We start from the raw sequence: 27,808 nt of genomic DNA on the forward strand, positions 1-27,808 counted from the left end.
CATAAAGAAGGATAATAAACAGGAAGAAAGGAAGACTGACAGAACCTCACATGCAGATTCTCAGGGTAGGAGAAAGTGTAAGAAAACCCATCAATCTTCCCATTCCTGACAAGCTTCACATCCCTACAAGATGTGTCATAAATCTTGGCATGCATTCTCAGAGACAATTAATTCTCCCCTGGTAGATGTAGAATAAATGAAAGTTGAAAGATCATTCATGTTAAACATTATGTTCAACAAATATTATGTACCTTGCTAAGGGAATGTAAAGGGTGGGCCTAGGGAACAGATTGGAAAGGAAGAAATTCCTGTTAAATGAATAGGGACACTCAATCACGGATCACTGAGGTTCACAGAGATATGGGTGACCAATTGCAGTGGGCATTTGTCATTTTTAAATTCTGGCCCAGCATCTCGTCTCCCTTTTTTTTTTGAGGGGAGAGAGTCCTATTATCTGAGTTGGGTGGGGCAAGGCCTGACCATTTCCCACAGAAGCTGAAAAAATTCAAATCTCCCTCCCCCTCCTCTGCCTCCTGCCCCCCAACTCCTTCCCACCCTGACTGGCAGCTGGGGTATGGTCAGCATATTGGATGCTGCCACCTAGGAATTTGAATCTTCAGCAAGTGACACAAGGATAAACAGATGGCTTGGAATCTATATCCAGTGGTGTTTCCTCTTGGCAGTGGCAGAAGTCTCTGGTAGGATGAGGACACCAGCAGAGGTGTCCTAACCAGCTCTCAATTGTGCCCCTGGGTAGTCATTTCTGGTTCCCTCTTTTTTTTTTTTTTTTCTTTTTGAGCCTGGTTCTTAAGTCTTCCAATTGATTCTATGAGCCAATCAATGGCTTCCTAAAAAATTCCTATTCTGCTTAAATTAGACAAAGTAGGATTTTCTTTGTTTTGGTTTTTTGTGTTTTGTTGTTGTTGTTGTTGTCATTTTGTTTTGTTTTTGAAACAGGGTCTTACCCTGTTGCCCAGGCTGGAGTGCAGTGGTGCAATCACACGTTACTGCAGCCTCAACCTCCCAGGCTTAGGTGATCCTCCCACCTCAGCCTCCCGTGTACCTGGGACTACAGGCTCACACCACCTTGTCTGGCTAATTATGTATTTTTTGTAGAGATGGAGTTTCATCATATTTCTCAGGCTGGTCTCAAACTCCTGGGCTCAAGCAATTCCCCTGCCTCACCCTCCCAAACTGCTGGGATTACAGGTGTGAGCCACTGTGCCCGGTCAGACGTAGTAGGCTTTTGATGCTTGCAACCAAGAACCTTGACTGATACAATAATTTCCTCCTCCTTCAGTTCATTTTTTCCCTTGACAACTTGACAGATAGAATATTTGATTTCTTGAAAGTAGCAAGATAAATGTCATAAAGTCCACATTTCACACAGATGTAGATCACTAAACTAATTAGAAAGCTGAGACATTATCTCTTTTTCTTTAGGACTACAAGCAGCTATGATCAGGAAAATAACTGAATCATTGAGGGCACACTCTAGGAGCTCTATCAGATAAAAACAAAACAAAAAGCCTCTGCTAGCCTCACAGTGTCACTCTTGAGTGTCTCCCGTGGTGTGTCAAGTCAGGGTCAGCTCACCTAAAGATGATCAGGCCTTATCAACCTGTGCCTGCAAACAGGGGAGTCCAGAGGTTTCTGATCCAGTTATCTGTACTAGGGTGGGGTGTTCTATTGGTTCCACCACACTGGAGGAGTCTTAAATAATGTCACTGCACTGAGTAGAGCTTGGAAATGGCGGACAGTGAGGAGTCAAGGGAGGGCCAGAGTGAAAGGTATGGCTGGTTAGTATGCAGAAGAAAGGGGCAGGCCATCTTATGACAGAACAGCCTCCCTTGTTAGGCTTCTATGGGGTCCCTGCAGGAGGTGTGTTGGAAGATAACTCTATGAAATTAGAAGGGTTTCCATCTAGACCCTCAAGGTTGACTAAGACCCATTCTCAGGCACTTGAACTTCACAAGCTAATAATCCAAGCCACCCCTGGAGAGTCGGGCAAAGAATCAAAGAAATGCGTCTTCAATCAGTGCCACCCCATTCACCCTCCCTGTGGTCTGGTTAGGATATAGGCCTCTCTTCCTCCCCAGCATGCCTGGCTTGCCCAGTACTGACCCTGACACGTTGAGAGCATCCAAAAGAGGTTCAGTGCACATGGGCTCTAAAACCATGTTCATAATAACTCCTGTCTAGTCAGTCTACCCTCCATCTTTTTAAGAGAGAAGGGAGCTGGAAAGCCAAATGCCAAGAGGGCTCTGCTGTGGCCTGCCAGGAGGACCAGCTGTCCAGTGTGGACACAATTTAACAAGAGAGACAACGGTAGAAAAGTAGGACCAGAATCTCAACTTCAGAAGAGCCGCAGGTATCTTCCTTTCAGAGGCAGGTTTAACATCACCTATCCTCCTTTCTCAGTTCAGGCTGAGGTGTTGCCCACATGTCTTGCCCACATGAGATTTTTTCCAGGACCATCTCCTGCTGGCTCATGGCAAGCTGTGGACCCGAAGTGCCCTAAATCCATTGGCTATGTTTAAGGACTTGATATAAGGCATCAGAAGCAAGAGGTAAACAGTGAACCAGTTATGCCAACTACAGACAGGTTAGCCCTGGGGCCACTTTAGCAGTGGTGTCCCACTCTCAGACTGAAGGGGTTTGTTTGTTTCATTTTGTTTTGTTTTGAGACAGGGCTCACTCTGTTACAGCAGTGCAATTAGAGCTCACTGAAGCTCTGACCTCCCAGGCTCAAGTAATCTTCCCATCTCAGCCTCCCAAGTAGATGAGACTGCAGGTGTACACCACCACACCTGGCATCTTTTTTTTTTTTTTTTTTTTTTTTAGAGATGGGGTGTTGCTGTGTTGTCCAGGTTGGTCTCAAACTCCTGGGCTCAAGCAGTCCTCTGGCCTCAGCCTCCCAAAGCACAGGGATTGCAGGGATTGCAGGCATGAGTTATCACGCCTAATCTCAAAGTGAAGTTTTGTAAGAATCATTCTTGCAAGTCCCAGAAGACCCACCAGAAACAAGAAGGGTAGCTGTGTGTGGACGGAAGCAGAAGGCTTCCCTCCGGTCCTGGTCTTGGTTCCTGAACACTACCCTGGGGCAATATTCCTTCAAAAGGGAGGAAAAACAGCAGACAGGAGGAAGAGGAAGAAAAAAGAGAATTAAAGTAGCAAAAAAAGAAACAAGTTTAAAATGTTTTTATTGTTTTTTCTAATAACATAATAAATGCCCAATGTAAAAAGTTGAGGAAATTCAGAAAAAGATAAAAAATAAAATAACAATGACCTAAAATATGATTACTTGGAGAAAACGATCATTAAAACTTTTGTGTATGTATTGCTTTCTATGAAAAATTACACATATAGATAAGTTTAAAAATAATGGAAATATATGTGTATTAATACACACACATATATAAACATACACATGTGCACATATAAACACAATACTAATTTATCAGCTTTTCTTAATTTTGTTGTGAAAATCTTTCCACATAAATAAATAAATGGCAATGTCATAATTTTATGGCTATATAGTATTCTATTATAGATATAACATAATTTACACACCAAATCCCTTATTAATGAACTTTTCTTAGTGTTTCACTATTATAAACAATGTTCCAATTATTCTCATCATATGTGTGTGTGTGTGTGTGTGTATTTGCAAACTTGTTCCATTCTTTCCCAGAAGTAAAATTGCTAAGTCAAATGTATACATTTTTTTTAAAAGGCTTTTCACAAATGCTATTAAACTGCCTTCCAGCAATGTTGTACCAATTAAAAATTCCACTAGTAGGGTATGGGTATCCATTTTCCTGTTGAACCTCCTATCACATGTACTGGCCATTTTGGGTTTTGTTTTTGTTGCACGTATTTTTCAGTTCAAACATTCATCTTTATTTTCTTGTTGATTTGTAAAAACTCTATATTGAGGGTTTTTACCCTTGCCATATGTGTTGTTGTTGAGTTGACATTTAAGAGATTAAAACTAAAATGAAATAATAAGACAAGAAAATGTTTTAGCTAATAAAATAAAAATAAGAAAAAAAGTTACTTTAAAAGCAAGAGACGAGATTCAGATGAGACAAGTTCAAGAAAGCCAGAATAGAAAGAGGAAACTTTCAGGTAAAGCAAGTAGAAAAATACAAAATATATAAACAATATCAATAAAATCAAAGAGAAGTTCTAGAACAATGACTACATTCTAATTTGTATAATAGAAGCTACTCATAAGAAAACAAAACTGGTGGTTGTGGAAGACAATATTACTTACCTTGGGTAGGGCAGGGACAGCATCTCAGATCTTTAATCAAGTTCTTGGTAGAGATCGGCAGAATAGATCAAAACGGGCAATAGTATCCAAATCTTTTGCAGTGCTCTACACACTTGTTCAGACCATTAGCAAATTCTCCTGAGGAGTCCAAATCCATTTAAAGCTACATTTAAGACGGGCAACAGATAAAAAAACTAGGTACGGAAAGAATTACAAAAAACAGGATGAAGTCTTGATGGGAGCAGGTTAATCTGTCATTTTAATCACATTGTCTCTTTGTCCACTAATTAGATCAAGAAGCCATTAGAGTTGCAGACACTAAGAAGTGGCTTCTCTTGAAGAAGTGGGGGGTGGGGGAGAGGGGGGGAGAGAGAGAGAGAGAGAGAGGACTTATCCCACCTACTCCAGATTTCCAGATTTAGTGTAAGATAGATTGAATTAAATATGAAATTTCAAGGAGGTCTGTAGTCTAACAGTGTTCTTTCTGAGAGCATATGACACTTAGTCTGTCAGGAATAGTTTGAGAACAGTTTTACTATTTTTCACATTTTATGTATGAGGACACTAAGGTTCAAAAAGGATAAGCGACTTCCTTCATCAAGGCGCTCCCAACAGTGAACTGTGGAGCTGGAATCAGAAACAACTGTGCTGCCCGATAGAGATATAATTCGAGCCACATAGGTTATTTAAAATTTTCTAGTAGTTGCATTCAAAAACAAAGAAACAATTTAATTAACTCTAATAATATGTTTTATTTAGCACAGTACATTTAGACTATCATTTTAACATGTAATCAATATTAAAATGGGACATTTTACATTCCATTTTTCATGCTTGATCTGAAATATTTAATACATCTTTTACATTTACAGCACATCCTAATTTGCAGTAGCCAAATTTCCAATACTGAAGTACATTTCAAGTACTTAACAGTTGTGTGGCTAGTGGCTACCTCCTTGGACAGTCCAATTCTAGAACTATGGTTCTCAAGGTGTTGTCTCCAGATCGGCTGTATCAGCATCACTTGGGAACTTGTTAAAAGTGCAAATTCTTGGGCACCATCCCAAACCCCCTAAATCAGAACCTCTAGGGGGTTAAACACAGCAATTCATGTTTAAGCAACCCCCTTCAGTTATTTCTGATACATGTCAAAGTTTGAGAATCATTGCTCTACACAACTGCCTCTGCATCCCAATTCAAATAAACCCAGAACAGCCACTGTGGACTAGCCCTGAGGACGAAGAGACTCTGCTCTTGAGATAAGCAATTCTTGGCTAAATGAAGCTGGCTTTCTCTTATATGGAAATATCCTAGTCCTAGCTATGGTTCCATTTCTTGGGATTATGGAATTTGCAGACACAATTTAAACACGGTTAAATTTGCCATTTTGTTTAAGGAAAAGGAAAAAAAATCCAGTAACCACCCTATACTGTCACCTAGAGTTAGTTACTTAACTTCTCTTTTCCTCAGTTTCCTCCTCCATAGGATGCAGATCATGTAATAAATATTAGCAACTTTTCTTAAAAAGTAGGGTGCACAAAAAGAAAACAGTCAGCAAAAGGGACTGATTTTTAAAACTTAATTAGAAACAAGTAGTGGGCCGGAAAGGCAATATTATAGATTTTTGAGCACAGAAGCAGAAGCTGATTCACTTATAATTTCTTAGAACATTAGATTTGCTGAGGGGGAAAGGTAGGGTTCTTGCCAAAATCATTAAGGAGAGCGATTCTGAGTATGCCTTAAAGCAGAACTCTCAGTAAACAGGAATTACCTATAAAGAAAATCAGGAAGCCAAAGTGTTTCTTTTCATGAAGTTACATCCTGCCATAGAAAAGCTGGATAGGAAATAAAGACGGATGCACTCCCAACTGTATACTAAACCGGCAATTATTTCATCAAGCGAAATCTGAGCAAAAGCTCAGATTCTGTGAAGGGGAAAAAAACATGAGAGGTTTGAATGTCATAAGAAACCAAAGACAACCAATGGCTACAATTAAACAAGGTTTTTTTGTGGGGGGAAATGTACGAACAAATCTCTGTGATTTCAGGTTCTTTAGTCGCCGCTCTCCCCTCCCCCCATTTCAGTAATACTTCCTCTAGACTTTTGCTAGAAAAGAAATATAAATAAGTGTCTCCAGAAATAGGGGACTGATAAAATGATCCTAATCTCCTTCTCCTCCTCATTGTTATTTGTTGTGCGTTTCCACGTTTCAGTGACAGGATTCTACTTTGTTCGCTACTCTTTTCAGTTTGATCAAAGAAAACGCTGCTATCACCGTCCAAACAATTTTCCATTTCATCCTCTCACCCTCAAATGAAAAGACACCAGAAAGGCAAGATAGCCCTGTCTCGAGGCAGGTTCCCATGGTTTGGGGGGAATGGCAGGTGTCAATCTGCAGCAGCAGCTGCAACCTTCCGCAAAGCAGAAACTGCAGTTCACACTCTCCGCTCTTTCTCCCGCCCTACTCCGCCACCTCACAACTCCACACAATCCTTAAAAACACACAGACCTCCTCCTCCAACCTCGCATCCTCTTGCACACCCTGCACCGCACGCACCCTGGGATGCCCGCTGCCACAGTAACGCTCAACCCACTCGGCGGCCCCACCCACTGCCGTCCCGCCCACGCCTCAGGCGCCAATGGTTGAGGCCCGCAGCTCCCAAGGGGCTCCTTGATAGGGCAGCGGGGCCTGTCACTCTCGGGGAGCACCCCGCCCCCTCCTCGCTCCCCTCCGGAGCTGGAGGGGCCGAGCATCAGCAAGAGTAGCAGCGAGCAGCCGCGGTGGTGGCGGCGGCGCGTCGTTGCAGTTGCGCCATCTGTCAGCAGCGGAGCCGGCGAGGAGGGGGCTGCCGCGGGCGAGGAGGAGGGGTCGCCGCGAGCCGAAGGTCTTCGAGACCCGCCCGCCGGCCGGCGACGAGAGTAGAGGCGAGGTTGCCCTGCGAGCGGCGCGTCCTCTCCCGCCCGGGCGCGCCGCGCTTCTCCCGGCGCACCGAGGACCGCCCGGGCGCACACAAAGCCGCCGCCCGCGTCGCACCGCCCGGCGGCCGCCGCCCGCGCCAGGGAGGGATCCGGCCGCCGGGCCGGGGACACCCCGGCGCCGCCCCCTCCGTGCTCTCGGAAGGCCCACCGGCTCCTGGGCCCGCCGGGGAGCTCCCGGAGCCGCCTCGGCCGCGCCGGAGGAGGCGGGGAGAGGACCATGTGAATGGGCTCCGGAGCCTGAGCGCCGCGCAGGTAAGCAGGCGGCGGGGATGCGCCGCGGGAGGCCTCGGGGATGCTGCGGAGACGCCCGGCCGCCGGCGCCCCCGCGCACGCCGCCCCCACCGCGGGGCCCGGCGCTGCGGTCCCTCGGCCGCCGGGGCGCCCCGCGGGGCTGCTGGGGAGTCGGCGCTCGGGGTCTTCCCGTGGCTGCACCCGAGGACACCCCTGCGGGGTGCGGCTCCGAGGCGGCGCGGGGATGGGGGCCCCATTTCCTCGCCCGCAAGCGGGCGCCGAGTGAAAATTGGAATTGGCTTGGGGGTGAGGCTGGCCCAGACTCCGCCCCCGCCCTCCTTTCGGGGCCCCCAGCGGGGACTGGGGCTGTGTGTGTTGTTTTAATGTCAGGGATGATGTAATCACTTAATAATTGATGCCCCGTGCTGCTTCCCTCCCCCCCCCACCCCCTCCCCCCCCCTCCACCTCTCGGCCTCCTCCCTCGGCGGCGGTCGCCTTCTCCAACCCATCCTCCTGCCTATTTCTGGCACCTCCCTTGCACTTCCCCCATCCTCTCCTTCACTCTTCCTGTGCCACCACCCACCCACCCTTCCCCTTTCCCCTGTGCTAGAGCCTTTCCTTCTCTTCCTCTGTCCCTCACCCCTCTGCTCCCTCCAGCTCCTTTCTCCTTCCTTTCCGGCTCCCTCGCTGGATTTCCTCTCTACTTCCCTAGATCCATGGCTGTTTTTGTTTGGGCTCCTCCCCTCTCTTATCTCTGCGGCCACAGGCGGAGGGGACTGGGCCAGAAGGAGGCCACCGAGCTTGGGCCCAGGGAGAGATGTGCTGGGACTCACTGGGAAGATGGATAATAAAATCACCCTTCTTGCCCCTCCTTCCCCCAATAAATCACACAGACTCGCCGGGTGTGTGAGTGTGAGTGTGACACAAAGAGCCCTTTCAGTGCATAGAGAGGAGACACACAAAGTACCCTAGGATAGGCACGATGCTTCTTGTCTCTCCTCCCTGGGGCTTCCCTTTCTTTCCCATGAAGCAGTTGGTCTCTCTGAGTCTTTCCTGCCACATTTACCAAAAAATAAAAGAACCCCCAGATGCCGGGTGGCAGGTGTCGGCATTTTGCTGTGTTCACAGACCAGTAGTGTTGACTGGCAGCTGCAGTGTTTCTTAGATTTAAGGGGACAATTATTCCAGCAGTCTTAAGAGTTGCTTTACTTTTAAGGTAGCCTCCCTATCCCTATTCTTTCCCCTCTTCTTTTGGGAACAAGTACTAAGAGCTGCGGTAGAGTAAATTGGTGTGGGGGTCACAAGAATTTTGTTTCTGAATCAGAATTAAATTGGTATTTGATAAGGGGGAGGCAATCTGACTGGCTTCTTCTATCAAGTCTAAGAGGTCACTGTGCTGATGTCTTTTGAAATGAAATCCTGTCAGCCCAGTGATGTTGTTTTACCCTTTTATTGAAGTAAATACCTGGGGACGTGGATAAAACGGTCTAGAGTTAGCATTTGGAAGACCACTGCAGACTGTCTTTTGCCTGCTTCAAGGTAGTCTTGGGACGCCCACTTCCTTTCTCACCACCCAAGCAACTGCAATACTTTCCACCCTTTGTACTGTCTTCTTCCCCAGTCCCTGCTCCATGGTTACCCTGTGTTCAGATAAAGGGACTCGCAGACTTTTGGAGGAAGTGGTTTAACTATATGAGGCTTTGGGGCCACTTGGCTATGAACTGGGGCTGTAGAGAATCTTGACTGAAGTCTAAACCATCTGATGTTCTTTTTAAGGAGGAAATGTTAATGTAAATCTGGGGGCTTAATGTTCCGTTTTGTAAACCAGTGACTATTACACGCTTAATCGATATTGTCAAAACTTAAGTGAAACCCGTTCTTTCTTAAAAGTATGGCTCCTCAACTGTTATAAGTAACAGAACTGTAGGTTTCTTTTTCAGTAATTTTATTAGAAAAGAGTTATGATTCGTGAAACATTTACTTATGTGCTTTTTAAGAACATTAATCGTGGAGCTTTTTACATTAAAAAAAGCAATAGGGTTAATGAGTGTACTGTGAAAACAAAGGGTCGTTTGTTTGATGCCGGACCCAGGAAGGAAAGCCAGAGCACATAAACTCGCACTCTGTTGACCAAGTTTGAGAGACTTAATGATAAGGTTGAATGTGAGCAAATGCACACTCTGCTTTCTCCTGGGTCTGCAATCTCTAACCCCATCTGACTTCCTTGAAGTCCTTTTTAACCTTTGGCGCCCAGCTCAAATGTCATCTCCTCTGTGAAGCCGTTTCCATCTTCTCCTTTCCAAACAAATCATCATATTTTGGTTTCAAACTTTGGCAGCAGCTATTACGTTTGGCATGAGTCTATTTCCACCATTAGTTGGTCAGCACATTGATAAAAGGAACCTTATCTTATTTATCTTGTTTCCTACCAAGTTTTATCTTAGTGGGTACTCTGTTTCATTTAACAATCAACAAATGTGAGTTAGGTCTTTGGTATGTGTTCAACACCTGTATCAATTAGGCTAATGTTAGCAGTTGTAACAAATAGGCCTGCAAATATATAATGGCTCAAAAGCAATAGATGTTTATTCTTGCTCATTTAATAGTCTAAAGTTCATGTTTCTGATCTGTAGGTGGCTTTCCGCCATGCAGTGATTCTGGGTCCCACACCCCTATCTTTTAGCTCCGCCATCCCATAGCTTACCATTGGAACCTGTTTCAGCTTACAGAAGGGGCAACAGAGAGAGTAGACGGGGCACACCCACTTTTGAAATACCTTAGCCTGGAAGTGACACCATCACTTCCTCTCACAGTCTTTACTTGAGGGCTAGTTATATGGCCACATTTGATTGCAAGGGAGCCTGGGAAATGTAGTTTAGCCATGTGCTCAGAAAAAAGATACAGAGTAAATACTTTTATTGAACAGCTTTGCCAAACACTGCCACTTACCAAGGCACATTCACTGCCCTTAAGAAACTTACAGGCTAATGGGAATTAAATAGAAATCTAGAATGGACACCCGTCATTGCTTTTCTTTTGATTTTATAAGTTTAGATCTTTTCATCCTAAGCATGTTTCAAAAATCTTACTTGTTGTCGTGTTTCAAATGTTGCCAATTCCTACTCAGTAATCCCATGTAATACAATCATCTGATGCTTCCTGTGTTGACTTTGATGTGGTTCTTTTACCCTAGAAGCACCTTTCTTGGCTTAATTTTTCATCTGGTCATTCTGTAGACTCCCAGAGTTGCTAGGAGAGTCCTTAGAAATCACATTCCTTCTGGATGTTGTGGCTCACGCCTGTAATCCCAGCACTTTGGGAGGCTGAGGTGGGTGGATCACTTTAGCCCAAGAGTTTGTGACCAGCCTGGCCAACATAGTGAGACCTTGTCTCCATGAAAAATCTTTTAAAAATTAGCCAGGCATGGTGGCATGCATCTGTGGTCCCAGCTACTCAGGAGGCTGAGGTGGGAGGATCACTTGAGCCTAGGAGGTAGAGACTGCAGTGAGCTGAGGTCATACCACTGTACCCTATTTCAAAAAGAAAAAAGAAATCACAGTCCTACTCCCTCTTAATCGGAAGAGGAAATTAATCAGCCTGAGAGGTGAAACTGCTTGCCCCAAGGCCTTGCAGCTTCTAAACGGAAGGGCAGGAGGCTCAGCCAGCCAGCTCTTCAGGCCCACGTGGGTCTCCTCTGTCACTCAGCTGCCCTCTTTGTCTGTGAGTCTTGCATATTCCACAGAGGTTAAGTGACCTTCCAAATCTCCAGGAGCAGGGTTCTAGTGTTCTCGGTAGTCCCTTTTCTCCACAGGCTTCCAAATTGTTGAAGCAATTCCATTCATACCAGCCATCATAATTGTTAATGTACTTTTTTTTTTTGCAGTGAATACTTCATTATATTCATCTGTTCTGCAGACATTAGCCTAGTATGTTACTTTGTGCAAGGAACTGGGGAGATGAGGTCCTGGAAATGAATACTTCTGCTGTCCTTGCTTTTCAGAAGTTCATGGTCTACTAGAAGAGATAAAAATAATTAATAATTGCTAACATTTATTGAACATTTACTATGTGCCAAGCACTGTTTAAGCTCCAATCTTAACAATAATAATATGCAGTGGTTTCACTTATAATCTCCATTTTACAGATGGGAAATTGAAGCAAGCTTTAGTAGCTTATTAAGTAACTAATTCAAGATCATACAGCTACTAAGTGGTAGAATCAGGATTCAGGTCCAATTAGTTTGGTTCCAAAGCCTTTGCCCTTAGCCACTAGGTAATATTCAAAATACTACATGTTATGATGGTATTAAAATACGTTATGTGCCATAAAGGAGGGTGACTGAAATGCTTTAGAAATTAAGACTTTTGGTTGATGGGAAATAAAATTTTATAACCAAATAGAAATAAAATATTCATCCCTGCCCTCCTTTCATTCAGACTCTCATCTGCTACTTACCTGGGAAATACAAAATTAAATTAAAAAATGGTAAAGCAAGGCATGTCGATACGGGAAATAATTTTACTCTGTGTGATTCTTTATTTAAAGCTAGGCCTTTCTGTGGTACACAATTAGGTCTGTATAAGTTTATGAATTGTCTACATGCTTACTCATTTAACAGCATTCATTCATTGCATATTCTATTTGCCAGACAATGAATTCGATGGTTCAAGGCAAAAGAGATGTGATCCTGTCCCCAAGGAATTTACCTGCTAGTTTTGCAGAGCTATAAAAGAGTCTTCGAGCAATGTTACAAATGCTGTGATTTTAGGGGTCCATGTAGGATGCCAGAGAGCATACAGAATGGAGCATGAAACTGGAAAACAGGTGCACAAGTGGGATAGCCAAGCAGAGAAGGCTGGAGGAGGAGGGGTCTGAAGGCGAGATGAGTAGAGATGGCTCGGTGAGTGTTGTGGGAAGCCTCCTGTCCCAGAAAGAACAGCCTAGAGGACGAATGCACAGACCTTTTGGGGGAACTGCAGTTAGCTCAGGGTTGTTTGGAGTGGTACAGAGATGGACAAAGTGAAATGACAGAGCTGAAGGAGAAACTGAGAAGATTCTTGTAAGTACTTTATCCTGAGTGCCATTTAAGAGTTGTAAGTGGAGATGTGGCTTTGATGTGATTGTATTTTTATAAAGATCTGGCCACAGTATGGGCCTTTGACGAAGGGCTGGCAGAACTAGTGCAGGGAGGATAGTTATGGAAACTTCAATGAGTAGTAGATGAGGGTCTAAATGGAAGGAAAGGAGGTGCAGATGGAGCAAAAAAGACAGAATGAGAGAGCAGGAGACAGGGCATGGGGGTAGATAGAAAAGAATTTCTCTGGGAAATTAGGTGGAGACAAGCAGTCCAATAAGGAAAGCAGCGGCAGGTATCTAAGTGATGACTTTATCGTAAACACTTTAGACTTCCAGGTGTAGTAGCTCATAGGCAGGTAAATAGAGAGGTCTGGAGTGAGGGACAGGACTAGGTCTTTTTTTTTTTTTCTGAGACAGAATTTCACTCTCGTTGCCCAGGCTGGAGTGCAATGGCATGATCTTAGCTCACTGCAACCTCCGTGTCCTGAGTTCAACCGATTCTCCTGCCTCAGCCTCCTGAGTAGCTGGGATTACAGGCGCCCGCCACTACACCCAGCTAATTATTGGGGTTTTGCCACGTTGGCCAGGCTGGTCTCGAACTCCTGACCGCAGGGGATCTACCTGCTGCAGCTTCCCAAGGTGCTGAGATAACAGGCATGAGCCACTGTGCCCAGCCAGGACTAGGTCTTGAATATAAATTTGTTAGCAAATTACAAAATACTTGAAGCCGTGGATGTGGGTGAGGTCACCCAGGGAGAGTGTGTGGAGTAGAAAGAGCAGAAAGGGCGGAGAGCGAGCCCAGGAATAGAGGAGAAATCAGGCCCAGAATGGGAGAAGAGCCTGCAGAGTACTAGACCAGCCTCAGAGTTGAGCAACGTAAAGAACAAAATGTGCAGTTGGATTTAGCCCTGAAGATATCTGAACCTGCCCAAAGCAGCATCAGGAGAATTAGATGAGGAGAAGGCTAAAAATCTGTTGCTCCCCAACCAGGGTAAAAACACATATCAAAGCCTGCAGAACATACAACCATGAAGGACTCGCAGTTTTTCATGGGCACGGGCCATGGAATTGTAGAGATCGTGTAGTCAACATGTTCATTTTACTTGTGAGGAAAAATGAAGTTAGATAAAGAGGTTAAAGCAACTGGTCCAAGATGGCAAAGTCACCAGGTTTCACACCTTTCAGCCCAGGAGTATGGTGTGGTTAAGAGCATGGGGTTGGGGCCGGGCACGGGGGCTCACATCTGTAATCCCAGCACTTTGGGAAGCCTAGGCAGGTAGATCACCTGAGGTCAGGAGTTTGAGACCAACATGGCCAACGTGGCAAAACCTTTTCTCTACTAAAAATACAAAAACTAGCTGGGCGTGGTGGCACAGGCCTGTAATCCCAGCTACTTGGGAGCCTGAGGCAGTAGAATCGCTTGAGCCTGGGAGGCAGAGGTTGCAATGAGCCGAGATTGTGCCACTGCACTCCAGTCTGGGTGACAGAGGGAGACTCTGTCTCAAAAAAAAAAAAACAAACAAACGTGAGGTTGGGGTAGGGTCCCGGTTTGACCCCTTCCAGCTGTGTGAGCTGGACCAAGTTACCTGGTCTCTCTGTGCCTCCTTTTCTTCATCTTTAAATGGCAATAGTAGTTCCTGCCTCAAAGGGTTGCTGTGAGGATTCAGTGAGTTAATACATGTCAAATATTCCGAACAGTGTCCTACACACAGCAAAAGCTATGTGTTTGCTGCTGTTAATCCATATGTATGTGTGTATGTGTATATACACACATATGACATACCTGCTTTAGGCACCTCACCGTTCTTTTCATGTAAGTGTGGGTGACCATGTAATTCCCATAGTCTTATAGTCATTATTCAACAGATTCTTGATTTCAGATTGCCAAGTGCATATAAGGAAACTTTGAATATTTTAGAGAGATTTGGGTGATTGTCAGTTCTGGATCAAAAATTGTTAGAAAAGGTAGGAAAGTTACTTATATGGTATGATTGAAAACAGCATTTTTAGTAAGAAATGCAGCACCTTCATTCTTGAGAACGGAAAACATGAAAGCATTCTGAAGTTAGCCCTGTAAAAGGGTTTCTTTTAGTCAGATAACCAGAATTTTACCCTGTTTACAATGGAAATCCCTTGAGTTTGACTTCAGAATGTGATCGTGACTTTCTAAAGGCAGAATGAACTATAGAGTAAGGAAAAACGAATGGGTTATGACTTTCACACATTTGGCTCCTATGAAAAGGGTGTTTTGTGTTATTTAGAGGACTATAATAATTTTTTTAGTGTTTCTAGTTGAGCAAATCTGATTTTTAGCTACTAAAACACATGAGAAGCCTGAATGGTATTATCCAAATGGACTTGGGTGACATGCAGTATAGGCAGCTTAGGAGTAAGTGACACTCTGGACTTGATTAGGACGCAGTAATCCTGGAAGAATATAAATTGAACTGGATTTATGGTCTAATGAAAACGTGGGAGGAAAAGATAATGCTTACTGACTCATGAAACTTTAACAATGTTTGTAAGACTCTGAGTTGTCGTAATATTTGGATAAGAGCGCTTTCCTGTTTGTCTCAGCCTGCTTCCAGAACAGCCTGCTTTGCACCTCCCTCTGGAAGTGAAGCCTGACTTGAGTCTCCTTCTTGGGTATGCTTAGGAAGCAGAGATCATGACATACTCTGCACTTGTAAACCCATGACCTCCAGCAGCACTTGGCTGGTTTGGGCAAATATGTACTGAGTACCTATTAACTGTAAGAGTTTGGGGGAGAAAAAAGTACCATGAGAAAGTCCTAGTCCATTGCTTATTTGCCTTCAGAAAGCTTTTTTAGAGGACTACTTGTTTCTGGCCTTGTATTCTCCTTTCTGTGATACTGTACAAAAGTAGAGAGCATACCACAGCTACCTACTCCTCCCTGAATACACCATAGAAATAATAGCACGTGCCATTTTATTGAACTTGGAGGCATGTGTTAGCTGCTTACATACAGTCATGTACTTAATCATAGCAACTCTAGGAGGCATGTGTTATTATACCCATTAGTTAAATGGGGAGACTGAGGCTCAGAGAGGTAAATGGCTCATGGTCACACAGCTAATAACCAGTAAAGCCAGGTCTATGTGGCTGCTAAACTCCTTCCTGCTTTTGTTCCAGAGCTGTGGTTCCTCATTCCCTGCCTCCTTGCCTTTGCTTTGCAGTTACTTCTGTGTCCTGTGTTGCAGGACACGGAGGCACCTTTACCCACTGTAGAAGTCTCACCCTTTCTGATGACTCCTCTCAAAACCTACCACCTCTTGGGAAGCCCTCCCGTCTCTCCTACCTCTGGGCTCCCAGAGCACGTGATTACCACCTCCTCATCATCATCTCATCATAGCCTGACTTGTAAGGCAGAGAGTAGGACAGTGGGGCAGACACTGGCCTTTCCCACTGACTTGTGAGCTCTTTGGAAGTCAGGGACTCTATTTTATGATTGATTTGCCAACATAACACCCAGCACAATTCTAGGAGGTACTACCATTATTGTCCCATTTAAAAGATGGAAAAACTGAGTCACAGAGGCTAAGTGATTTAGTCAGCGTCACAGAGTAAGTGACAGAGCTGGGATCTGAACCCAGCAGTCTGGCTCCAACATCTATGCTCTTCACACTAAATTTGCGCCATCTCTTTAATGAGATTGTAAACTGTGAGGGTGGAGATGGTGCCCAGCAGCTCCCAGCCCAGTACCTCACAACTCTGCACAATAAACATCAGCCCTTTTATTCTTCTGTCCGCCCCAGCAGAGGGACAAACAGAATATATTGAACCAGGTCTCATCGCATAATAAGAAAAGAGCATGAGTATGCTGAAGATCTCATAGAATGCATATCCCCAGGCTTCATTCAGATTCGGTGGGTATGAGCCAGGCAGGGCTGAACACTTGTCATCTTTTCTGTATCTGGGAACAACAGTGAGAAGGGAAGAGTCAGCAGGCAGCTCTGGAAGACAAGGAAGGAAGCAAACGTCGGGAGTCCCAACTAGAGTGTTGGGAGCAAGCAGAGAAGTGGTAGAAACCATCAATCAGCCAGAGTCAGAGGGTGCCGAGGCTTGCGAGGGGCTCGGGATCATAAATCTGCACAGAAAGACCTCTTAACTTGCAATTTAAAGGTTTCTAAGTACCTGTGCCTTTTGAATGTGCTGATGGATTTTATCTGATGAATTCAAACACTTTCATTTTCTTCAGAGCTTCCATCTTTGAGGTAACCAAAAATAGTAGGCTTTTCATGGAGTTGTATAAGGATTCCATCTGCTTTATATTGAAAAGTAGGGCTTTAATGGAAAATTAAAAATGAGCCAGATCTCCTTTCCCACAACAAAGCCCAGGGCACTTTTCCCAATCCTTTCTTCTTTTAATCCCCAGAAAGTTACTGAATCTGTATTTCTGTGAAATCCTGCCCAATTTAAATTCTACTGAAAAGGCAAATAAACACCAACAAGTTCCTTCATTTCCACACAAATGTTGTGTCTATTTAGAAGCAGTAACAATTTCAAATGTTGCCACTCGTGAAATTTGATTTTTGTTTTAATTTTATTTTTATGTTATTCTAGAGATTGTGTGATGTGTTGCCTGTACCTAGGCGCATACATGCGCTAAGGATATTTTAAGAAGCACTGATTTCTGTTAATGGTTTCTCTAGTTGCTATCTGAGTTTGAAGGGTATCACCTTTTATTGTCTAGTTTATTTTCTAACCTAGAAATACAAACGTGGTTCTTCATTGTTTCCAAATGTAAAACTCAGAAGGAGTTACCAGTGAACTCTTAACATTCTGCCATTCTCTATCATTTGTCATTGTCTCCTACTTGAAATGTCCTTCTGTGGCTGTCCTTTGGTTATTCCTTTGTCTGATCCATATTCTCTGGATATGTTATATCCTTCAGGCTCTCTATGGTTTGCAGATAGCTTTGGCTTCACTCTCCTATTTCCTAGATTGAGTGAGGAGGTGTTGATCCATGTCACTGTGGATGTGCTGGCTAATGTAGATACTGGTTCTTGGGCCCTGTCCCTTTACTAAACAGCCCAGTGAATGGAGGCAGAATGAGCAGGTTCCTTAGCCTGGCCTTCAGTGCCTTCTGTACTATCTACGTTCTTCCTTAGTCATCCTGGCTCACCTCATTTAGCAGATGCTAATGCTTGGTAAGCCAGAAGCCCATCACCATCTCATTAATTGGCAATATGGCTCCGGCCTTTGTTTTCCTTTCCCAGAATCCCCCGTCCTCCCCTTCCCTTCGAATTCTACTTACCTGTCTAGGCCCAGCTGGAATCCTGACTCTCGAAAGCTTCCCCCAATCTCTTTATTCTCTTGCATTGAACACTTGTATCTGTCAATTGCCTCCTAATAAGTGATACCTGACATTGTTAATTAAATTCAATATGAGAAATTCAGGGTTCAGAAGGTTTTTACAACTTGCCCAAGTTTGTACATCGAGTTACTAATTTAGCTTAGACTAGAATCCAGTCCTCCAAGACACACTTGGCCCCACATGTGCAAAAATGTTGGCTGCTCCCCTTTTTGACTGTCCACCTCAGGCATGTAGCACACTGTCATTCACAGTGTGGATACTCAGCAGTGTTCATTTGGACAGGCCCGGGGTAAGGCACTGGAACGTGCAGGGCTTTCTGGGCATCTGTGCTATGAGGCTGGCATCCTTTTGTACATTGAGCTTCTGTATTTTCTGGTGGCACAAGATTTACTCCCTACTGAGCCACAACACAGTTTGGGTTCATTAACTGTCCTAGACTGTTTTAGGAACCACCATTTCATTTTGAGAATGGTATGTGTTTGAAGATCTTTTGTTTGGAATCTTGAGCTTTTTGTTAAAAATTTAGGGTGATTGGGGAAATAGTTACTCCTTTGCCCTCTGCCATCAGGTTTTCATCCACAAGATTTTCACTAAAAAAGAAAGGAAATGACATCCAAGAGCAGGGAGAAAATGCAGAATGCTTAAAAATCTACAGGAAATTGGAGAAATACAGTAATAAATGATGGGCGAGAGAAGAATAGCCAAATGGATCGCCAGTATTGTTGGGCCTGAAAGTATTATGTACCTACCCACTTCTGGACCTCACAAAGCAACATTTAACTGAGTGCCTCTACCATGTATAGCCCAATTTTGGCTGTGGAAGTGCCTTCCTCTCCATGCACTGATTTTGTTCGCTTTGTAGTAGAGTCTCCTTAGCGTAGGAAGAGGGTTCTGTCCCAGACTTAAGGCCCTACAAAGTAATGATTTAAATCCACAGCTCAGCTATAGCCTTTGTTTGTATATCCTTCAAAAGAATGATTGAAAACAAGCTTTATAAAATGTTTTCCATGGTCATGGGGAGGGACCCCTGGAGTCATTTCTATAACAAAACTCAAAACAGCACAACAGGCAGTGTTGGTCTGCATTCATGAAGAGCCTTCTCAGCTGCCTGTGAGAGCTTGCTGTGATTCCTCGTTAATGGCTTCCCCTGCCTAGTCCTCTCCTGGATGCCAGGTTTAATGTATCTGGAATAGAGAGCAGTAAGAACACTTTCTGTGGATGTAGGCCAACTGCTGCAGCTGAAAGGGGGAGGGGAGGTACCTGGTGCTTTACTGTTGTTTGAAATGCTATTGTGATCTTCGAGAAGTGGTGGTGGATTTTTTTGCTTGCTTAACCATACACTGTCTGTCTATAATTTAAGTGCTTTTCCTGCCACCTCCCTACCACCACAACCACCACCTTAAATGTGGGAGATCACATGGCACTTTGACAAAATATACTTTCCCCTCTGCTGGCATATAATGTCACCACTTCATGTATTTATTCATTCTGCTCATGTCCACCCTCTTTTGTACACGTCAGCGTCAACATTGTCCATTTTCAGAAGCAAGTTTCTAGAAGGCTGAGAGTGAACCTTGTTTAATTTGCCTTGTGCTGTGTAACACTACACTGTGCATTTATTAAATGCTCATTGGTTTTGATTCTAAGCTTCCAGGTTGAGAAGTTTTACATGTGTTTTCAGTACTTCTAGAATGAGATGCTTCTTAAATAACTTTTCTTCATGCAGGTGATACATTGGGTCCTCTGCACTTATGGATCCTTGGAGTCATGGTTTAGAATCCAGATTTTGGTTGCATGTTTTAGATTCCCCCTTATGTTCTGCCTCCTTGGGTGAAAATGCAATGGCCCTACCTTCTAATCTTGCCTGCCCATTAGGGCCAAGGCATACATAATGTGCTACACCTCACCCTTCTTTTCATATAAGTGTGGTTAACCATGTAATTCCCATAGTCTTGTAGTCATTATTCAACAGATTCTTGATTTCAGGTTGCCAAGTGTTAGAGGTTGTTCTCTTAGAGGCTGAGAATTACTCAGTGAAGACCAGTGAGGGTGAGGGGTGGCTGGGAAGATTCTGGAAGGACTGATAGAGTGAACAGAACCAGATGCCTCTGTGGGTGCCAGCAGCTCCTGGGAAAGGGACAGGTTCTGATTAATTTCTTCATAAGTATGATCCAAGAAGGATTGGCACTTAAAAAACTGCAACCCTAAACATTGTTTGATTGTACCCCAGTCCAACATGCCATGTGGGTGAGAGTCCCTGATCTGGGGTGCCCAAGGCAAGTCCTACTGGCTTCCCTGATCCTCACATCTCTAGCTCTGACAGAGGTTCTGTTTCCAGGGAATGAAACACCGTGGCCCACATCCCCAGAACGGGTCTTCCTTCCACACAATTGAGATCCAGAACTGCTGCTGCGGGAAGATTCCTGCTCTGTGCTCCCCACCAAAACACCCATGGGGTTTTCAGTCTAGCCCATGGTTGAGCTAGGACATGCAGGAATGATCCACTAAAGAGGGAGGTGTTGGTGAGGCAGGAGCGAGAAGGAACGATGGATGGAAGGAGATGGGTGAAGAGTTGGTGGAGGTGAGATCCTAATTAAGTATAGAGTTAGACCTTCTATTGGTTTCCTGGGACTGCCATAACAAATTCCCACAAACTCAGCTTAACACAAGAGAACATTTTCTCTCATAGTCCTAGAGGTCCAAAATCAGAAACCAAGCTCTTGGCAGGGTTGGTTTCTTATGGAATCCCTGAAGGAGATTCTGTCCCAGGCTTCTCTGTGGCTGCCGGCAAACCTTGGCTTTCCTTGGCTTGTAGGCATGTCACTACAATCTCTGCCTCTGTCTTCACAGGGTATTCTCCTCTGCATGTCATTTCATGGCCTTTTCCTCTCTTACAAGGACGCTTGTCACTGAATTTAGGGCCAGCCCTAATATGGGATATTCTTATCTTGGTATTCTTAATTTAATTACGTCTACAAAGACCCCTTTTTCCAAATAGGCCACATTCACGGGTTCCAGATGGGCATGGTGTTTTTTTGTTGTTTTTTTTGTTTGTTTTTCTTTTGTTTTTTTGTTTTATTTTTTTGGTTGAGGAGTTGGCACCATTGAACCCACTATAACCCCCCAAAGTAAGAGAAAGTAGCCGTCACTCAGAGAGAAAGAGAACAGACAAGAATAATATTTACAAGATCGCATGCCTACTAAATGGCAGGCATGGTGCTATGTACTTTACCTGTGTGATTTTAACTATTACTGCAAGATAAATAAAGATACAGTGAAATTTGCATGTGAGAAGAAAGGAGTTCAAAGGAGTGGAATGTCCTGGAACTTTTCTGTGAAGCTGGAGGCTGAACTGTCATCTCATGTTGAGAGATTTGGAGAAGGGAGAGTGGGCTTGGAGAATCTAGAAAAAATTCAGCCAGCCACTAAACTATAGGGTAGTGTGTAAATAGATGGATAAAAAATATTACGGTGTGAGGCCCCATTGGAATTTGCACATATGCTTATGGTTCCCTTTAGCCCAATTTTGTGACTTTGCCTGGTAATACTTGTCACTTTGGAATGAAAAATCTGGCCTTGTGGTGACCTAGAGTTAGGCATTGGTTTGAATAATAGGATGCTCTAAGAGACTAAAGAAAACATCATTTGAATCAGCTGAAACTAGTATTCGGGCTGGATAGGGACATGAGCTTGGATTGGAGGTGCTAGATACGGAAGGGTCTGAGGCCTCGGACATGATGACTGGGCACAGCAGTTCAGAGAAGGAGTGACAAAGGTGAGGGGGCCTCAGGTGAGGAAACCCAGGGAAGTGGAGAGTTCCAAAATGATGCTGATGCAAGGCTGGCTGATGCAAGGCTGGCTTTGGACCTCCACTCAACGGTAGGACAGAGATTGAAGATATTGGGTAGGAAGAACTCAGGAAACGGAAAGCCATAGGCTCCCCTTGCCCTTGGTTCAAATATGAATGTATAATGGTATAGATGGTATCTTCTAGGAGAATGACCTGCCAATGTGTTGCACTTTTTTTTTTTTTTTTTTTTTTTTTAATCCTAGGTAAGTGTTCCGGGACCTCTGAGACCTTGTGTTCTGGGACCTCTGAGACCTTGTGTTATGAGCAGCTAGTTTAGTGGGAATAATATTTTGAACTGGTATTCAGTTTACTTTCCCTTCCTCCTAATTCTTGTTGCCCTGGGAGTCTCCCCCACTGAAGCTAAGGATTCCATCACTTCAAGGGGAGGACAGAACATGGTCAAGGACAAAGAAGACATTGTTCAGCTTTTGACTTCCAAAACAGGCCCTTAAAGCCTGTTTCAGAGAACAGAGTTAGCCCAAGCCTTCATTTAAGAGAGACAGGCTTTGTTAAAAGAAAAATGGTTTTGTGGATTCCAAGCAGCCAAATCTCAGAAGGCCTGGCATATATGGTACATTTAGTCACTGAGGAGGGACGCTACAGGATCACTTCCGTTAGCCCAAGGGGAAAATCGCTTCCTGGGTTGGCAGGAGGAGCTTGCAGAGATTCAGAGGATTCCAGGGTTAAGGAATGGATGGGTCACTGAGATCTAGCACCCAGTTGTCCTGGGCTTCTGCTTACGGGGTTATTGAGATGATAGAAGGCCCAGGTAGGTGGGCGACCCCCTGTCAGCAAAGAGCACTGGTGCCCTGCCTCCTCTCTGGAACTCTGGAAGGAAACCACCTTGTAGTTTGCCCTGCAGTGGGGCGTGTTTAGGTAGAAATGGACCCTGAGGTGGTGTTCCTTCCTAGTTCCCCAAAACCTGTACATGGCGTGGGGAAATCCCGACAGTCCTGCTTATGCCCTTGGGTGGATGTAAAGGTACTGAGGGATCTAGGGTCAGAATAGAGAGGGCACAGAAGGGAAGTGTGCCAGTCTCCCTGCTGGAGGCTGGCTGAGATCGTGGCCACAGATACTGCTGAGCCCAGTGAGGTATTGACCAGCTACGTCAGCCAAACCAGGCCAGCACCCAATGACAAAGGAACAAGACATCCCACAGGGGCCAGAGGCCAGCACTTAGACTGGACCCTCTCCCCGTCGCTGTGATGGTCTGTAATCTCCCTGGGGAGAAGGTGGAGAAGGGAAGGAACAGAGCCCTGAGAGAAAGCTTGAAGTGAGTTTAATTTGACTAATTGCCCTGAAGCAACTACAGATTTAACTTTGAAGCCACTAGGTTACCTGTAACAAGTCAGACTGGGTTTTTTTTTTTTTTTTTCCTGCCGTAAGTAGAAATGCAATGATCATAATCAAGTTGAATTCAATCATGCAGAAATAAAGTAACATCTTTCATATATTGTTAGGTAGTAAGTGTATATTTCAAACCTGCCACTCTGCATTTGGGCTATATCTGCTTAAACTTTTTTATTTGTGACAAATTTACCTATACTCTTATAGTATACCATTTTTCCTGTGATAAATCATGGCTTAGTATACCTGTCTTAGGTTCATTTGGGGCAAGAAGTGTGCGGTTCTGTCCTCAAGGGACAGAGTTTTCCACTTGATGTTTCAAGGTGATGTGGGGTTTCTGGCTTCCCATTATTTAGCTAGTGGCAGTTTTCCCCTGAGAAGGACCTCAGTTGCCTTGGGGCCTCAGGTCAGTGGAAAGTATTAGAATTTCAAGACTTTCTCTAATGAATTTACTGTGATGCTGGAGATTAGAGAATTTTTACTGTGTGTCATCCTTCAGTTCCATATTTTAAAGGTAACAGGGTGAATAGTAGAAATGTCTCTAAATACAAGGGGAAATGCTCTTCATTTTTATTCAGTTCTCATGTGCTAAATAAAGTATCAGTTTATGAAGGGTTTCATTTCCAAGTGTAATTTGTAAGTAGTTACCAGAACACTCAAATGAGAGAGGGGGAGAAAAAACCAGTTAGCTCTTTTTAATCGCATTTCATCTCTCTTTGACATTCATATGAGGATGATGCTGCATTTAAGATGATGTATTTTAAAACCTGCTGTTTCTGAAATACCTAGTAATTTTGGAAGGGAAATCATCAGGCTTGCTTTAAAAGTGTGCCTTTATTAGGGGTGTTCTGGGGTGAGGTGGGGAGTTGCCTGTTTAGATACTGCGTATGTATTTTCTTACCAGAAAATTATTGTGACACTCTTAGCAAATTTTCTCAAAACATAAATATATCTCATATTTTTGCCTTGTCTGTCAAGGGGGAGCCAAGAGAGTTAGAGATGGAGAACCACATAATTTAAATTGAAAAGAGTCAGTAAATAATTACATTGATAGAATTTGAGAAGTATTGATTTATTAACTGACATCTAAAAAATATTTTAGACCTATAAAATAGTTCTCTTCAGAATCTTTTCAGAAATAAAATTTTTAAAACTTAAAAACATATGTCCATATAGATTAAATTTAAAAATCTTGTATTGATTATCTGAGTTTTATAAAACAATAACATAAGTAATTATTTTTCACTCCCATTAGTCAACTTTTTTTTTTTTTTTTTTTTTTTTTTGAGACGGAGTCTCGCGCTGTGTCACCCAGGCTGGAGTACAGTGGCGCGATCTCGGCTCACTGCAAGCTCCGCCTCCCAGGTTCAGGCCATTCTCCTGCCTCAGCCTCCGAGTAGCTGGGACTACAGGCGCCCGCCACCACGCCCGGCTAGTTTTTTGTATTTTTAGTAGAGACGGGGTTTCACCATGTTAGCCAGGATGGTCTCGATCTCCTGACCTCGTGATCCGCCCGCCTCGGCCTCCCAAAGTGCTGGGATTACAGGCTTGAGCCACCGCGCCCGGCCCATTAGTCAACTTTTTAGCTATGTCTCTAACACCTATGCCAGTGATACTTCATATAAAGAATGAATTGTTTTTAATTTTCTTAATAAAGTCACCTCCGCCGGGCGCGGTGGCTCATGCCTGTAATCCCAGCACTTTGGGAGGCCGAGACGGGCGGATCACGAGGTCAGCAGATCGAGACCATCCTGGCTAACCCGGTGAAACCCCGTCTCTACTAAAAAATACAAAAAACTAGCCGGGCAAGGTGGCGGGCGCCTGTAGTCCCAGCTACTTGGGAGGCTGAGGCAGGAGAATGGCGTAAGCCCGGGAGGCGGAGCTTGCAGAGAGCTGAGATCCGGCCACTGCATTCCAGCCTGGGCGACAGAGCGAGACTCCGTCTCAAAAAAATAAAATAAAATAAAATAAAGTCACCTCCAATCTCTTCAAAGTTGTGTTTATAGTAAGTATTTGAAATTAATATCTTTGATTGGCTTCTATGTGTACATCACAATATTTCACATTGAGAAAATAGCTCTTAGATGCAAAGTCCTTGGTGAGTTCTGAATAAATTCTGCTAAATGGAAGCTCTTAGACAAGTTTTAAAAATATTGAACTGTATAACTATTTTCACCCAAATATTTTCACAGATCGTTTTCTCTCATTCCGAATTCTTCAACAAATATTTTTATAAGACAAAACTTACAAAAGTAAGTTGCTCGGTGGTCCTTTTAAATGTTTTGTCAAATTTAGGTGGCACAAAATTGCAGACCTTCTCAGTTTCACTCCATTCTGGTACAGAATATAAATGTATCCAATCGAAACTAGGCACTCCATCAAAAGACTGCCACAAGTCAAGATATTACAAAACATCAGAACATAATTTCAGAATTAAATCTCGAACACTAAGTTCTCATCATGCAATGTGTTCAGTTCCTCCTTTGCTTTTATTGGAATAAATTTGAGCATCTTCTGTTTACAAGCCTTATTTTCAATAACTGCAGTTGGCTACAGGCTTCAAAAGCTGAAGTGTTTTGGTGCTTCATTCACTGCTTTGATGAAAGACTTCCAACTAGTTTGGAACAGAATGCACCCAAACTTTTTAAAGGATTTGTCTGTCATACCATTATGGCACACCCAGGTTGATATAGAGAGTCATTTTTCAAGCATTAACAAACCCAGTTGATGATGACAGGGGGCAAAAGAGAAGGAATATACTGCTATGTTGAAGTGTTTTTGTATTTAGTATTGGCTTTGTCACAAAAACTTTGGGATATTTCTAATTGGGTATATATAACTATTAGTTAATTTCTACCTCTGCAGTTTTTACATTCGATAGGATATAGCCACTTGTTCGAATGCGGTTATGAATTATGCATGTGCCATAACACATTCTAAGTAACTTTCTGCACCATAGGTTTCTTGATTTAGTTAATAACATTTTTAGCATCACAAATTTATATTTGTATTATTCCTGCAAAATCAAATCATTTTATCTTCCGTGTTGAACTTTTTACCGTTTACGGTAGCACTTACAATAATATGAGATGTTTTACCTGTGATAAAATAAATGTCCACAAGTTTTGTTTTGATCCCATGAGATAAATGAAAAAACTTATTATTTGAATTAATGGATTTTCTGTTTAAAACACCTGGTAATACTAACATAAAACTGGAGTAATTTAACTGTTGGTGAAGTTTTTTTCTTCTGCTAATGAAGCTAATACATTAAAGTCATTTCACTTTTCATATATGTGCAAAAAAACCTGAGCTCAAAAATAAGCAAAATCAATTTGGAACAACAGACATTTGATTCAAAAGAAATGTTCCTAGAGTGCTATGTTAGTAAACCTGCAGCTGCGAATGTTAAATCATCTTCCTTAACATAGTCTTGCATCATTATTAACATTTGAAGTAGTTGCTGTTGCCTTTTTGGCAGATTTGTGACTTGTGGTTTATGTAGTCAGTGATATCACTAAGGCTACCATGATGGATAGTAAATATCAACAAGCATTTTGTGTGAATTTATGTTCATCATCTGCTTTCTTGAAAAGCAAAAATTTGGTACTTAATTTTTTATTAAACTTGCATTTTCTTTTTCTTTTTAGCTCATCGCTGCCAAAAGGTATATTGCAAAATAAAAAATAGCGTAACCATTCAATAAATGACAAAAACACTGCAATGAGAACGTTCAGACAATTCTTTAAAAGGTCTGTAGCAGAACTGTTTCCTGTGAATATTTCATGTATGCCAAACCTATAACTTTCTGTGTTTTCCATTAACCCTTCTGACTGCTGTTTCGTGCATCTCAGGCTGCAACATGGGTCACAGTACAATGGTCAGCACATCTAGTGTCTGGTGGAGGCAGTGGCCTGGAATACTTTTCCCAGTACCAATCAAGACTGGAAGCAGTTAGCTGCCCTTAGCTGCTCATGTCCAAGTACTCTTTGTTTTATGGTGAGCATACTGTGTGTTGTCCTTGAAAGGGAGGTGTAGCTTACACCACGATTGGAAAGGGGCAGGAAAAGAGATGGATTGTCATTGGTCATCTTTCAGCTTTAATCACATGTTAACGTGAACATTCGCTTCACTGTATAGTTGTCTCACACACTGGTAGATAAGGTATGGGAGAAGCTGCAAGTGCAAAGTAGAGGTTACAAAACCTTTCCTGGTATATTTTAATATAACCAATAATAACACTTGGTTTACAAAGTGAAACGTCTGAAAAAGTGCTTAACCTGACTGTCTGCTGGGACAGCAGGCATAAACCGGCACTTTTGCAGACAAAGGGAGGGACGCTGTCAACCTGAGTAGACAATCACATTTCTCCATCTGCTTTGCACCCTCCTTTGTCTGGACTCTGCCCCTCTCTAGTCTTAATCTTTCCAACCCTACTTCCCACAATGGCTGAATGAGCTTTTAAAAAATCTATATGACAAAGCAGGAGGATCACTTGAAGCCAGGAATTCATGACCAGCCTGGGCAACACAGCGAAACTCCGTCTCTACAAAAAATTTAAAAATTAGCCAGTCATGGTGAAGCACTTCTGTAGTCCTAGCTACCCAGGAGGCTGAGGTAGGAGGATCACTTCAGCCTAAGAGGTCGAGGCTGCAGTGAGCTATGATCTTACCACTGCTCTCCAGCCTGGGTAACACAGTGACACCC

At 43.4% G+C, this 27,808-nt stretch overlaps 1 protein-coding gene across 5 annotated transcripts in view; it reads left to right on the forward strand.

Annotated features, from left to right (window-relative positions):
* Positions 1-7,033: 7,033 nt before the first annotated feature.
* The window catches only part of FYN (FYN proto-oncogene, Src family tyrosine kinase), a 210,241-nt gene continuing 189,466 nt past the window's right edge, over positions 7,034-27,808 (forward strand). For 3 of the 5 annotated variants that reach the window (XM_009206262.4, XM_021937969.2, XM_021937971.2), the window contains exon 1: positions 7,212-7,511. The gene's annotated coding sequence lies outside the window, so the exon portion shown is untranslated. Of the gene's footprint in view, positions 7,512-27,808 lie in introns of all 5 variants that reach the window. The other 2 variants (XM_003898298.3, XM_017958404.3) reach the window with 2 other exon arrangements.

The sequence above is a fragment of the Papio anubis genome, chromosome 6 (assembly GCF_008728515.1).
Source record: "Papio anubis isolate 15944 chromosome 6, Panubis1.0, whole genome shotgun sequence".
Lineage (NCBI taxonomy): Eukaryota > Metazoa > Chordata > Mammalia > Primates > Cercopithecidae > Papio > Papio anubis.